Source organism: Nyctereutes procyonoides, unplaced genomic scaffold, assembly GCF_905146905.1.
Source record: "Nyctereutes procyonoides isolate TBG_1078 unplaced genomic scaffold, NYPRO_anot_genome, whole genome shotgun sequence".
Taxonomy (NCBI): Eukaryota; Metazoa; Chordata; class Mammalia; order Carnivora; family Canidae; genus Nyctereutes; species Nyctereutes procyonoides.
The window spans coordinates 5,809,924-5,822,741 of NW_026575148.1; the positions used below are offsets into that span (position 1 = coordinate 5,809,924).

The window sequence follows — 12,818 nt, forward strand, 5'->3', positions numbered from 1 at the left end:
AACAGTACAAGTAATGTATCAACTAAGTAAACGGTGCTTAACTTCATTAGTGCCATTGAAGCACATGGAAACATCCCTAAGTTGAAAAAGATAGTCTTGGGCACCTGGGTGGCTCTGTCAGTTAAGTGTCTGCCATCATCTCAGGTCATGATCCCAGCCAGGGCCCTGGGATCCAGCCCCACATTGAGCTCCCTGCTCAGTGGGGAGTCTGCTTCTCCCTCTCCCTCTGCCCCCCACCTCAAATAAATAAATAAAAATAGTCTTCAATAAATAAGATCTCTCATGCACACACCAAACCACTGAATACTCACTTTCAAGATTTTTAAACCCTAATGCATCCATGCCTACATCACCGCTATTCTCAGATACACCAAACATTCTCTTGTCTCACCACCTTATGCTATCCTAAAACATTCATCCCCACACACCTGCAGAGTTCTCTCTCTCATTTCATTCAGATGTCTATGCATATGCTCCCTTATCAGAGCGGCTAAGCTTAACAATCCTGTGTAAGATAGTATCCTCTGTAATTCTCCCACACCACCTCCACCCCCAAAGAGCTTTATTTTTTTCACAGCTTTTATCACTACCCAATGTACAGGTTTACTTGCTCATTTTTTTCTCCACCCTCTACAGTGTAAAATTCCAGGAGCACAAGGACTTTGTCTATTTTGTTCCCTACTGTACCCCCATCACTTAGAACACCACCTGGCACACTGAAGGTGGCCAATAAATATTTGTTAAATGAATGAATAGATGGAGGCTCACTGCGTAACATCGTATTTCCTTCTTGGTCTTGGTACTATTCTGCTATTCTACTATCCACCATTCTACTGGCCTTGCAACAGCCACCAGCCACGGCCTCAAAGCCATCCAGAACGGGAATGATTAAAGTGGAAGGAACATCTAATTTAACAGATTGCCCCTGCTCCTATTCCCACCTCAACAAATTCTTACTCCTTAAAATTTGGTTTACATGTTTGCAAATCCCTACTCCCTAAAATCTGGTTTGCATGTTTCTAGCTTTGTTAGGTATGAAACTTTGAGAAGGCCAACTGAATAATCTTGAAAGTCACTACTGTGAAACCACTTCTAAGTTTGTATTCTCCTAGGACACATTCATGTGGGGCAGGGGCAAAGCTGTTAGGTTAGTTCATAAATAACCAGAACAGCCTCAAGGACGGATCAGCTGTGGTTTCTTTACAGAATGAAATACTGCATAGTTAGCGGTAGGGAAGGACAAGAAATAGGTGCTTCAGTTTCACTAGATTCTCAAAACTGATTTTGATGTAGGAAAAAATATGGCTAATAAATCAAGACAGTATGATTCCATGTCAATAAAAAACATGAACACCTGAGTAGATAAGGCAGTCCTGGACAGGTTTTAGGCCAGAAAGCGAAAAAGATCTTAGATTTTCAAGGGAACTAGAAGTACTCTTCCATTATCTTTATAGGAGCAAGACCAAACTGCTTTTAAGTTTTGAAGGGCTAGATGTATTTCCTGTGATGGGAACCTGTCTTCATTTTCTTACTGGGTTGTTGGTATTTTTAGCGGTTTGTAGAAGATAATCTTTATGTTTGGGGACAATTAATTCTTTGTTCATAATATGAAATGTAAATATTTTTCCCAGTTTCTCTTGTAACTTTGCTTTTGGTTTTTGTTTTGTTTTTTGAAATCTTCATTGTAAAACAAAACACATTACATTACTCAAAAAAATAAAAGTCATGTGGGAGCCTGGAACCGTAATACCTTAATTAGGCACTTCAAACAGTGCTTGCTCTCTCAGTTTCTAAATACTCTAAATAAATACAGTGTATTCGTCTCTCACAATATGGAATAAAGAGTAAGGATAAAGAATTTAGGGATCCCTGGGAGGCTCAGGGCGTGACCCTGGAGTCCCAGGATCAAGTCCCACGTCGGCTCCCTGCATGGAGCTTGCTTCTCCCTCTGCCTGTGTCTCTGCCACTGTGTCTTTCATGAATAAGTAAATAAATAATCTTAAAAAAAAAAAAAAAAAAGGATAACGAAGCTACCTCTAACACTGCTTTAAGACCAAAAGGTACCATGCATTGCTTAACAAACAGCACATTGCATCTATTTTAATAAACATGACAAGGCAGCTGCTAGTCCGAAAGAGCACAGGATTTTCCCCTCTACAACCTCTCCGAGGATTTGGGGGAAATACACAAACGCAGGAACACTAGCTGCTAATAAATATAGAAAAAAATTAAATAACCAATCCCGTGGCCCAACAGGTTCCACACTCTGGAGCATTAGAGAACACGTTAGATCTCTGGCTGAGGGAAAGAGAAGAGCGCTTTCCATAGACGCCTAAGTTCAAAGTCAAAAGTCTAAAAATCCATCCCAGTCAACTGTCCCATCAGCGCCCATACATACATGTAACAAGTTTTGAGAGAATTTTGTAACAGCACTTTAATTTCCCGTCTGTAGTGAATGACATCTGGTAAAGCTTGAGCGGCTGATCATAAGTTTTGCAGGGGGAAAAAAAAAAGTTTAATCAGACAATAAACACCGTCCCTCCGGAGAGAGCAAACCAGGGCCCGTTACTGTACGGTCTCCAGGGCTCACCGAACCCCACCGGTTCGCTCAGTACGGACAGTCACCCAGGGCACACGCGTGCCCCGCCGCGCCTCCTCAGTGGAGGTGGTAGGTGGAACCCGGCCTTGGGCGGGGTCCCAGGAGTGGGGACACCTGCGCGCAGGGCACGCAGCGCGAGCGGCGGGCGGCCCGCGGCGCCGGGGCCCACGGCCCCCGCCCGACACCGACCAGGCCGGTCGGTCCCTCGGACTTCCGCCCGGGCCTGGCCCGGGAGCGCACATCCCCGCAAACGCACGTCCTACCTGAGCTCTGCCCCCAGCTACAGGGCTGCGGGGGGAGGCGGGAGGAGGCGTGGCCTTCCAGCTCGCCAGACGAACTCCCTCGTGCGGTTGTTATGACTTTCCCTCTCGGGATCCGCGCCCCGACCAAGTTCCAGCCGCACTTCCGGGGTCCGCGGGCGACTGAAACGTCATTGCGCATGCGACGGCGGCGGCGGCGATCCGGAAGTGGGCGGAGCGTGCTCGCTGGGGTGGTTCCTGCGGAGCTAGGTGGGCTGGGAGAGCCGGGCCTGTGGGAGGTAAGAGTCGTCCTGTGCTGTCCCCGCGGGCCCTGCTCGCCTTTCCCGCACCCTCCTTTTTTTTTTTTTTTTTCCTCCCTAAAACGAGCGAGCCCGTTTCCTGAGTAGCCTTAGAGGACCGGACCACCGTGAATTGTCATTCTCCCACGAGAAAATTACAAAGCAGTTGCGGGACCGGCCGTGCAGCCAGTTGCTCACTTTTCCACTCCTGTTTTTTTTTTAATACATATATTTTAAAGATTTTATTTATTTACGAGAGACACAGAGAAAGGCGGAGACACAGGCAGAGGGAGAAGCAGGCTCCATGCAGGGAGCCCGACGCGGGACTCGACCCCCAGTGTCCAGGGTCACGCCCTGGGTCAAAGGCAGGCGCTGAACCGCTGAGCCACCCAGGGATCCCCTCCACTCGTGTTTTATTCAGCTTTGCACAGTCCATTCAGCCTCGCGGGGGGGGGAACACGAAGGTCAGAAAGTTTAAATTTGGAAGATTAAATTTACTTCAAAATTTATCACTTCTAAAGTAGGAAATTAGGGTTAGGCTCTCTGACCCTGCTCTTTTTCCTACCCCCTGAATGCTAGCGGGATGAACGGGAAACAGGTGTGGAAACCTGAAGTCACGTGCCTCAGAGGACTTTAGCTCTAAACGCAGCCTTGAAGGGAAAATTCCTGATAGTGAAAATTGCCCACGAAAATCCTTTACATGGCCCACAAAGTACTTACTACAAGATGTGAAGAATAAAGTCTAGATCTTTAATTCTGATGCACACTTGAATGTGACACCTGGGGACACCTGGGTGGCTCAGTGGTTGAGCGTCTTGAGCGTCTGCCTTTGGCCCAGGGCGTGATTGGCTCCCTGCATGGAGCCTGCTTCTCCCTCTGCCTGTGTCTCTGCCCCCGCCCCCGCCCCCCCCCGTGTCTCTCATGAATAAATAAATAAAATATAAAAAAAAAATGTGAGACCTCTTATGTAGTTTAAATGTTAGAATGAAAGGAGACTGTGTGTGGATATCTGGGCATTTAAACAATCCTGAGACATCCAAGGGGCGACTATTAATCTTCATCTTAACATTTCAGCAGCGTTTGACATAATAAATACATCTTTTTTTCTTGAAACTTGATAGACATTATTCATTTCACTTGTGTGAAATCACAGTGCTCTTTTGATTCTCCTTTGCTTGATTCTTCCTGACTTCTGAATGTTACTATACTTCGGACCTAGTCCCCTCTTTATCTGTTCTCATCATTCCCCTGGTGATCTCATTTATTTCCTTCATTGTTTTTTTTTTTTTACACAACTTGACTATGCTAATGGCTTCCAAATATCCATATCGAGCCCTGACTTCTCTGATTACTCTACATACATCTCCAACTTCTCATCTAGCACATTACTAGGATATTTAACGTGTGTGCCAAACTCTGTTTTTTCTACTTCCAAAACATGCTTCCTGTTGCATATCTCACCATTTCAACAAATGGCATTGGATTCGTAACATTGTTTGGGTTATCCTCTGATTCCTCTAACATTCCACATCCAATCCTCAGCAAAATCTGTTGGCTCTCTTTTAAAAGGGTATGTTAAATCTAATCAGTCCTCATCACCTACCTATACAGCGTTATTCGGTTCCTCACTGTACTTGTCTTAATTGTTCTACACGCTTCTATATTTGCCTTCCTATAGTTTAGCCTCCATTTGACACCTGTAGAAATCCTTCTAAAATGTATGTCAGAATTTAACTTTCCTGGTCAAAACTTTTAAGAGCTTCTCTACTCAAGTAGAAGAAAATCCAAAGTTTTTTCATGAAACTCCAAGATCCTGCATGATCTAGTTCCTGGCCACTCCTTGCTGCCACTGAGGAAGGGAGTTGTAAGAGATTTGGAGATGTGGTGGGGTGAGGCTTGACCAGTAACCTTGGAGTTTGGGAAATGGCAGTCCCAAAGGTGATTACCCATCTCTCTTGCCTAGAAATACTTAAATGGAAGACCAATTGAGGGAGCCTGTGATGACAAAAAGATAATTGTTGAGTTTTCTCAACAGCTCGTAGACATATTGGTACGTCTCTGCTGTATTCATTTTCTAGGGCTTTCAATAACGAAGTACTTTAAAGTAGGTGGCTTCATGACAACAGCAAAAAAAAAAAATTACTTTCTCACATTACTAGAAGTTAGAAATTCAAGATGAAAGTGTAGACAATGTTGGTTCTGAGCACTGGAGGGAAATTTTCTTCCATGTCCCTCTTCTAGGGTGTGGTGGTTTGCTGGAATCTTTGATGTCCCTTGACTTGTAGATGCTCTATCCCAATCTTTACCTCTATCTTCTCATGGCATTCTCCCTGTGTATTGTCTCTGCATCCAAATTTTTGCCTCCATGTAGGGACTATAGTCATATTGCATTAGACTACACCCCAATGACCTCATTTTTACTTGATTATCTTTTTTTTTTTTTACTTGATTATCTAATGGCCTTATTTCCAAATAATGTCACATTGTGAGATACTGGGCTTAGGACTTTATTGTATCTTTTCAAGGAGACACATTTCAACTCGTAGCGCTACTAGAATGTTTTTTTAAAAAAGAAGAGAAGCATTTCCAGTAGAATGAAATAAAGGAAAAGCAAACCAGGGAGTAGAATGAAGTATGAAATAAGCCACCAGGAAAGGATCCGCATGGAAATTTTGACATGCTGGCTGGAGCATTCATTCTGTGTATCTCAGAATGATGGTGTTGGAGTTCCTGAATTTGAGTGAATCTCCAAAGTGTACAAAACTATCTTCTTCCAGAAGCATCAGCTCTTAGGCAGTTGTTACAGAGGGCACCATGGTTTCCCTTTACAAGAGCCTCTTCTTCCCACCCCTAAGCTGATGCTAATGGATTTCGAGGTAATAGAATGAGTGGACATGAGGACATAGAGAAATAAAAGGTGGAGAAACGAAGACAAAACAGATTTATCCTCTTCCTTCCAGTCATATTTGTAGATCAGGCCAATTTTAGGAAAGAGAATAAGTAATTTAGAGGTTTCCAGTCCAATGCATAAAGAGTTTGGAGCTTGAAGGTCAGTTACTTCCATCCTCACGATAAGAAAAAGTGGAACAAACTAAAAATCAGCAACTCTTTCTAGATCCATGAAAAACTGAGGTCAGCAGGTAAACTACTGACTCCTAAATTGGAGAGACAGACATTTAAAAAGCACAGCTTAGAGGGAGCAGAGATTGGCAGCTGGAGTCAGCACGGGTAGGGACACCCTAAACTGCAATTGATAAATTGCTGAAGGCTCATCGTGGACGATCATGAGAATTTAAACTCATGGACTAGCTTGAGAGTTAAAAACTTAAAGTGTTGGGCAGCCCAGGTGGCTCAGAGGTCTAGTGCCGCCTTCAGCCCAGCGTGTGATCCTGGAGACCTGGGATCGCGTCCCATGTCCTGCTTCTCTCTCTGCCTGTGTCTCTGCCTCTCTCTCTCTCTCTCTCTCTCTCTCTCTCTCTCTCATAAATAAAATCTTAAAAAAAAAAAAAAAAAAAACTTAAATTGCTCCCACTTGTTACGGGTGAAGAGAGACTACCCACATTTTCCTGAGTTTTACCTTTAGAAGCTCTGTCAGGTTCTTAGTGTGAAGATAGGAGAAAAATCCTGTCAGGGAAAGAGGAAAAGTGACCATTTGGAAACATGCCCAGAGCTGTTTTCCTTATCAACCCTGCCATTAAAGGAAACTATTTTACCTAACCAACTAAAGGTTTATGAATCTAGAGGAATGAAAATACTCAACCCCGTCTCACTCTAGTCTTTGAAGTAGGAGGAAAGTGGACATGTAGGAGCAGGAGACTGTAAGCAGAGAAATGAAAACACTAAGGAAGAATTGAGAGGAAGTGCTAGAAAGCTAAAGCACATGAACAGAAATGAAAAATATCTTTGATTGGCTCATACGTATACTGGACACAGCAAAAAAGAGAATGTAGATGTCAATAGAAAATCATAAAACTGAAATGCAAAGAGAAAAAAGAATGAAAACATAACAATATGTACATACTCCAGGGAAATGACAAAATGTGTAACAGGCATAATGAGAAACCTGGAAGGAGAAGTAAAGAAAGGAAGAAAAGAACTAGTGGAAATAATAATGACTGAGTATTTTCTAAAATTAATGCAGAGGGCAGCCCGAGTGGCTCAGCGGTTTAGTGCCACCGTCAGCCCGGGGTGTGATCCTGGAGACCCCGGATCGAGTCCCACGTCGGGCCTCCTGCATGGAGCCTGCTTCTCCCTCTGCCTGTGTCTCTGCCTCTCCCTCTCTCTGTGTCTCTCATGAATAAATAAATAAAATCTTTAAAAATAAAATGAAATAAAATTAATGCAGACACAAACCCACAGATCCAGGAAGCTCAGAGAATCACAAACTGGATGAATACTAAAAAATCAATACCTGGACATATATATTCAAAACAGCAGAAAATCAAGAACAAGAAAATCTTGAAGCCAGATGGGGAAAAGCAACCTTACCGACAGAGAAAAAGGGATAAAAATTACATTGGACTTATCTTCAGAAACTAGGAAAGAAGAGAATAAAAGTGTTGAAAGAAAAAAAATGTAGAATTTGATATCCAGGGAAATTATTCTTTAAAAAGTAGAAGAAAAATAAAGACTTTTTAGACAAAAACTGAGGGAAACTATCACCAGTGAACCTGATCTGCAAGAAATGTTTTGAAAAGCTCTTTAAAGAGATGGAAATGTTATAGGTTGGAAACTTGGTTTAGTTTTAAAATGGTTCTACATTTTTTTAAAAAAATAGTTTCAGAGAGGAATATATAAAGGTAAAATAAAATCTGTTATTTTTCTTTTTTTAATTTTTCTTATTCTAAATTGATCTGACAGAGAATACTGTTCAAAATAATAATGTCAACATTCTGTAATTAGAGCTCGTGGATAAGTGAAATGAGTGACAGCAATGTTATAAAGAACAGGAGGGAGCGATTGAAAATACTCTGTACTTTCACTACCCATGAAGGCATGTAGTGTTATTTGAAAGTGGGCTTAGATAAGTTTTAAATGTGTATTGAGAACTCCAGGTCAACTGTTTGAAAGGGTTAAAAAAGTCTGATATGCTAAGAGAGGGGAAGAGGAGAGAAACTGAAATCATATAAAATGTCCAGTTAAAATCAGAATGCAAAAAAAGAATGGAAGACAAAACTTTAAAGGAAAGAACCAATGGGGCAATGAATATAAAACATTTAAAGTGACTTTGAGATTATATTGGACTTTTAAATAACTAAAAATGAGACATTTGAAAATATCTTAATGTGACCAGAAAAGCCATAAGGCAGGCCTAGCATGAAATCCAGGAATAGGGAAAAAGATCTAACAAAGCAAGTTTGGATTGTAGTAGGAGGAGAAAACCTTAAGTTTTATGGCTTGTTACCTGCCATCCCTCAGGTGGCTGCACATTTGGTGTATCACATCCAAATATTTATGTCACAGAAACTATAAAATGTTATGTCATATCTATAAAACTCATATTTTCTAGATTGGAATGGTACATCCTCATTGGGTTATTAGTACTGAGTGATTTTCAATCTCTTCATGATACTTTTCCTCTTTTATTAACTTTTCCCTTCCAGCTTATATCTAAAGTCTGAAGTTCTCTTCTATAAACACAAAATCCACTCTCACTCTTCTTCATTCTAATTCTCTTATATACTGATGTTGCTGTTGTGGGCAACCTGGTTATTCCCAACTATCCTCAGAAACAATTTACCCTCTCAGTATTCACTGAAACTTGGCATATTGGACATTAAATGTGGTCAGTAGGCTTTTAAGGTACGTTGCCACATCCTTATAATGAACCTTCTTTCTTACATGCACACTACATACTGTAATAGATCTTAGCTATGAGCATAAGTATTTAGTGAGTCCTGTGAGTTCTAGCTAATCTCCAAGGGTAGACATGGTCTTGAAGATTCCCCCAACACAGTTACCCATCCTGAAGAGAAAGACAAACAATGGACTAATATCAAGATGACTTGTTGGAATCACTAAACAAGACCCTAAAAAGCTGTTATAATAACTATGCTTAAAGACACAGAGGAAAATGTACTCATACAGAATGAAAATACAGAATCTCAGCAGAGACATAAAAAGTATAATAAAGAACTAAATGTAAATTCTGTTATGGAAAAATAAAATAATATGAAATTTTTAAAAATCCATTGGTTGGGCTTAATTAACAACAGAATGGAGATTGTGAGGAGAGAGTCAATGAACTTGGAGATGGATAAATGTAAGTGTACCCTACCGATGCACAACACAGATTTCTCAAGAACAATAATACAGAGAAGATTTTTAAAACACAATAAAATTATATATTTATATAGAACAATGATCTATATGATTACTGTCTTCTCATCAGAAACAGTGGAGGCCAGGAGTGATTGGATCATCTTTCAAGTGCCCAGATAAAAAAGTACTGAGTCCGGAATTCTGTATCTAGTGAAATACCTTCAAGAGTGGTGAAATAAACATTTTTCAGGTGAAGCAAAAATAACAGACTTTACCACAAGCAGATCTTCAAGAAATGCTAATGGAGGGGAAATAAAACCATACGGAAATTAGGATCTTGATAGAGAAGCATCAGAAATAGAAAATACCTCAGTAAATACATTATTTTTCCTCTTAATTTCATTAAAATACATAGAACTTTAAAACAAAAATTTTAACATTGTCTGGTGAAGTTTATTACATCTGTTGATGTAATACATATGAAGGCTGTATTACATAGGGCAGGATGAAGTAAGTAGTAAATGGACCTAAACACTCTATAAAAAGTTAAGGCTGTATGTTTTAATACTTTAGGAACCACTTTAAAAAATATAGAGGCATCGCTAAAAAGCCAATAATTAAAATAAGATGTGTAAGAATGTTCATAGAAGTTTTATTCATAGTAGGCAAACTATAAACAGCCCAGGTGTTCATCAAATTGGGGTGTAAATAAACAAATTTTGGTGTATTCATGTAATACTACAGGCATACCTCACTTTATTGTGCTTTAAAGATAATGCATTTTTTACAAATTGAAAGTCTTTTAAATCTTGCATGGGGCAAGTCTCTTAGCACCATTTTTTTCCAACAGCTTTTATTCCATATTTCTGTCACATTTTGGTAATTCTAGCAATTACTTTAAACTTCTTCATTATTCGTTATGGCAATCTATGATCAGTAATCTTTGATGTTACTATTGTTCATTTGGTTACCATTGTTCATTAGTTTGGGGTGCCACAAACTATGCCCGTATATGATGGTGAGATTATATGATAAATGTTGTGTCTTTTCTGACTGCCCCACCAACCAGCCATTCCCCTGTCTGTCTCTCTCCTCAGACCTCTGTATTCCCTGAGACTCAAAAATGGTGAAATTAGACCAGTTAATAACACTACAATGGCCTTTAAGTGTTCAATTGAAAAACTGTACATCTCTCACTTTAAATAAAAAGCTAGAAGTGATTAAGCTTAGTAAAGAAGGCATGTTGAAAGCCAAGATGGGCTGAAAACTAGTCCTTGTGGGTCAAACAATTAGCCAAGTTGTAAATATAAAGGAAAATGTCTTGAAGGAAATTGAAAGTGCCACTTCAGGGAACATACAAATGATAAGAAAATGAAACTGCCTTCTTGCTAATATGGAGGAAATTTTAGTGATCTGGATAGGTCACATCAGCCACAACATTCCCTCAAGCCAAAACCTACACCAGAACAAAGCCCTAACTGTCCCCAATTCTATGAAGGTTGAGAGAGGTGAGGATGCTGCAGAAGTCAAGTTAGAAGCTAGTAGAGGTTTCTTGAGGTTTAAGGAAAGAAGCCATCTCTAGACATAAAAGTGCAAGGTGAAGCAGCAAGTTATCCAAAAGATCTAGCTAAGAGAACTCATGAAGGTATTTATACCAAATGACAAATCAAATTTTCTATGTAGACAACCTTATATTGAAAGAAGATGCCATGTGGGACTTTTATAGCTAGAGAAAAGTCAATGCCTGGCTTCAAAGCTTCAAAGGGCAGGCAATCTGACTCCTTTATTAGGGGCCCTGCAGCTAGTGACTTTAAGTTAAAGTCCATGCTTATGTACCATTCTGAAAATCCTTGGGCCCTTTAGGAGTTATCCTAAATCTAATTTGCCTGTGTTCTGTAAATGGAACAAGAAGCCTGGATGATGGGACATCTATTTACAGCATAGTTTACTGAATATTTTAAGTCTACTCTTCACACCTACTGCTCAGAAAAAAAATTATTTCAAAATACTACTATTTATTGATGATGTACTGGGTCATCCAAAGATTTTTATAGAGATGTCCAACAAAATTAATGTTTTCAAGGCTACAAACACAACATCCATTCTTTAGCCCATGGATCAAGGAGCAGTTTCAACTTTCAAGTATTACATGGGAAATGCATTTCTTAAAGCTATAGGTACCATAGATAGGGAGTCTTCTGAAGGATCTGGGCAAAGTCATCTGAAAACCTGGAAAGGGTATACCATTCTTGATGCCATGAAGAACAATCATAATTTGTGAGGAAGAGCTAAAAATATCAACAAGAACAGGAGTTTGGAAGAAGTTGATTTCATGGTTGACTTTGCGTAGCTCAAAATTTAGTAGAGGAAGTAACCGCAGATGTGGTGGAAATAGCACAAGAACTAGAAGTGAAGCCTAGATATTTGGCTGAATTGTTGCAATCTCATGATAAAACTTTAATGGACAAATAGTTGTTTCTTAAGCATGAGCAAAGTAATTTCTTTAGATGGAATATGCTCTTGGCGAAGATGTATGAAGAGTTTTGAAATGACGACAAAGGATTTGGATTATTCCATCAACTTAGTTGATAAAGCTGCAGTAGGATTGGAGAGGATTGACTCCAGTTAAAAGAAGTTCTGTGTATATAATGCTATCAAACAACAGCACATGCTACAGAGAATTTGTGAAAGGAGGGGTCAATGATACACACTTCACTGTCCTATTTTGAGAAATAAGATCCCAGCCTTCAGCAGTTATTCCCCCGGGATCAATCAGCAGCCATCAACATGGAGGCAGGAGCTTTCTCTAACAGAGATTATGACTCACTGAAAGCTTAGATAACAGTTACCATTTTTTAGCAATAATGTATTAAGGTATGTACACTTTTTAGACATACTATTGTACATTTAATAGACTACAGTGTAGTACAAAGATAACTTATATAATATATGTACTAGGAAAACAAAAAATTCATTTGACTTACTTTATTGTGACATTCACTTTATTGTGGCGGTCTAGAACCAAACCTGCAATATCTCTGAGGTATATGGTTATACTCAGCAATAGAAAGGAACAAGCCCCTGGTATATACAACAGTATAAGTAAATCTCAACATGCCCAATGAAAAAAAGCCTCACATGAAACAAGTACATACTATCTGAAGTCATTTGTATGAAGGTCTAGGAAAGGTGGAACCTATCTGTGGCACAGAAACTAGAACAAAGCAGAAAGATTGGAGTGTGCCTGGCATATTTAAGAAGTTCTAAGGAGGCCAGTGTGGCTGGAGAGGAGAAAGGAAGGAATGGTAAAACAGGTAATCATAGAGGAAAGAGGGATGGATGAAGGCAGAAGACCAGATCTTGTAGGCCACTTTAAAAGACCTTTTACTCTGGGATGCCTGGGTGGCTCAGCAGTTGAGT

At 40.1% G+C, this 12,818-nt stretch overlaps 1 protein-coding gene and 1 long non-coding RNA gene across 5 annotated transcripts in view; one reads left to right on the forward strand and one right to left on the reverse strand.

Annotated features, from left to right (window-relative positions):
- Positions 1–3,010, reverse strand: part of FAM172A (family with sequence similarity 172 member A) — a 420,789-nt gene extending 417,779 nt beyond the window's left edge. For all 3 annotated transcript variants that reach the window (XM_055312860.1, XM_055312861.1, XM_055312859.1), the window contains exon 1: positions 2,863–3,010. The gene's annotated coding sequence lies outside the window, so the exon portion shown is untranslated. The remainder of the gene's footprint in view (positions 1–2,862) is intronic.
- A 43-nt stretch (positions 3,011–3,053) lies between these two features.
- Positions 3,054–12,818, forward strand: part of LOC129501671 (uncharacterized) — a 114,793-nt gene continuing 105,028 nt past the window's right edge. For both annotated transcript variants that reach the window (XR_008662784.1, XR_008662783.1), the window contains exon 1: positions 3,054–3,137. This is a non-coding gene — a long non-coding RNA (uncharacterized LOC129501671). The remainder of the gene's footprint in view (positions 3,138–12,818) is intronic.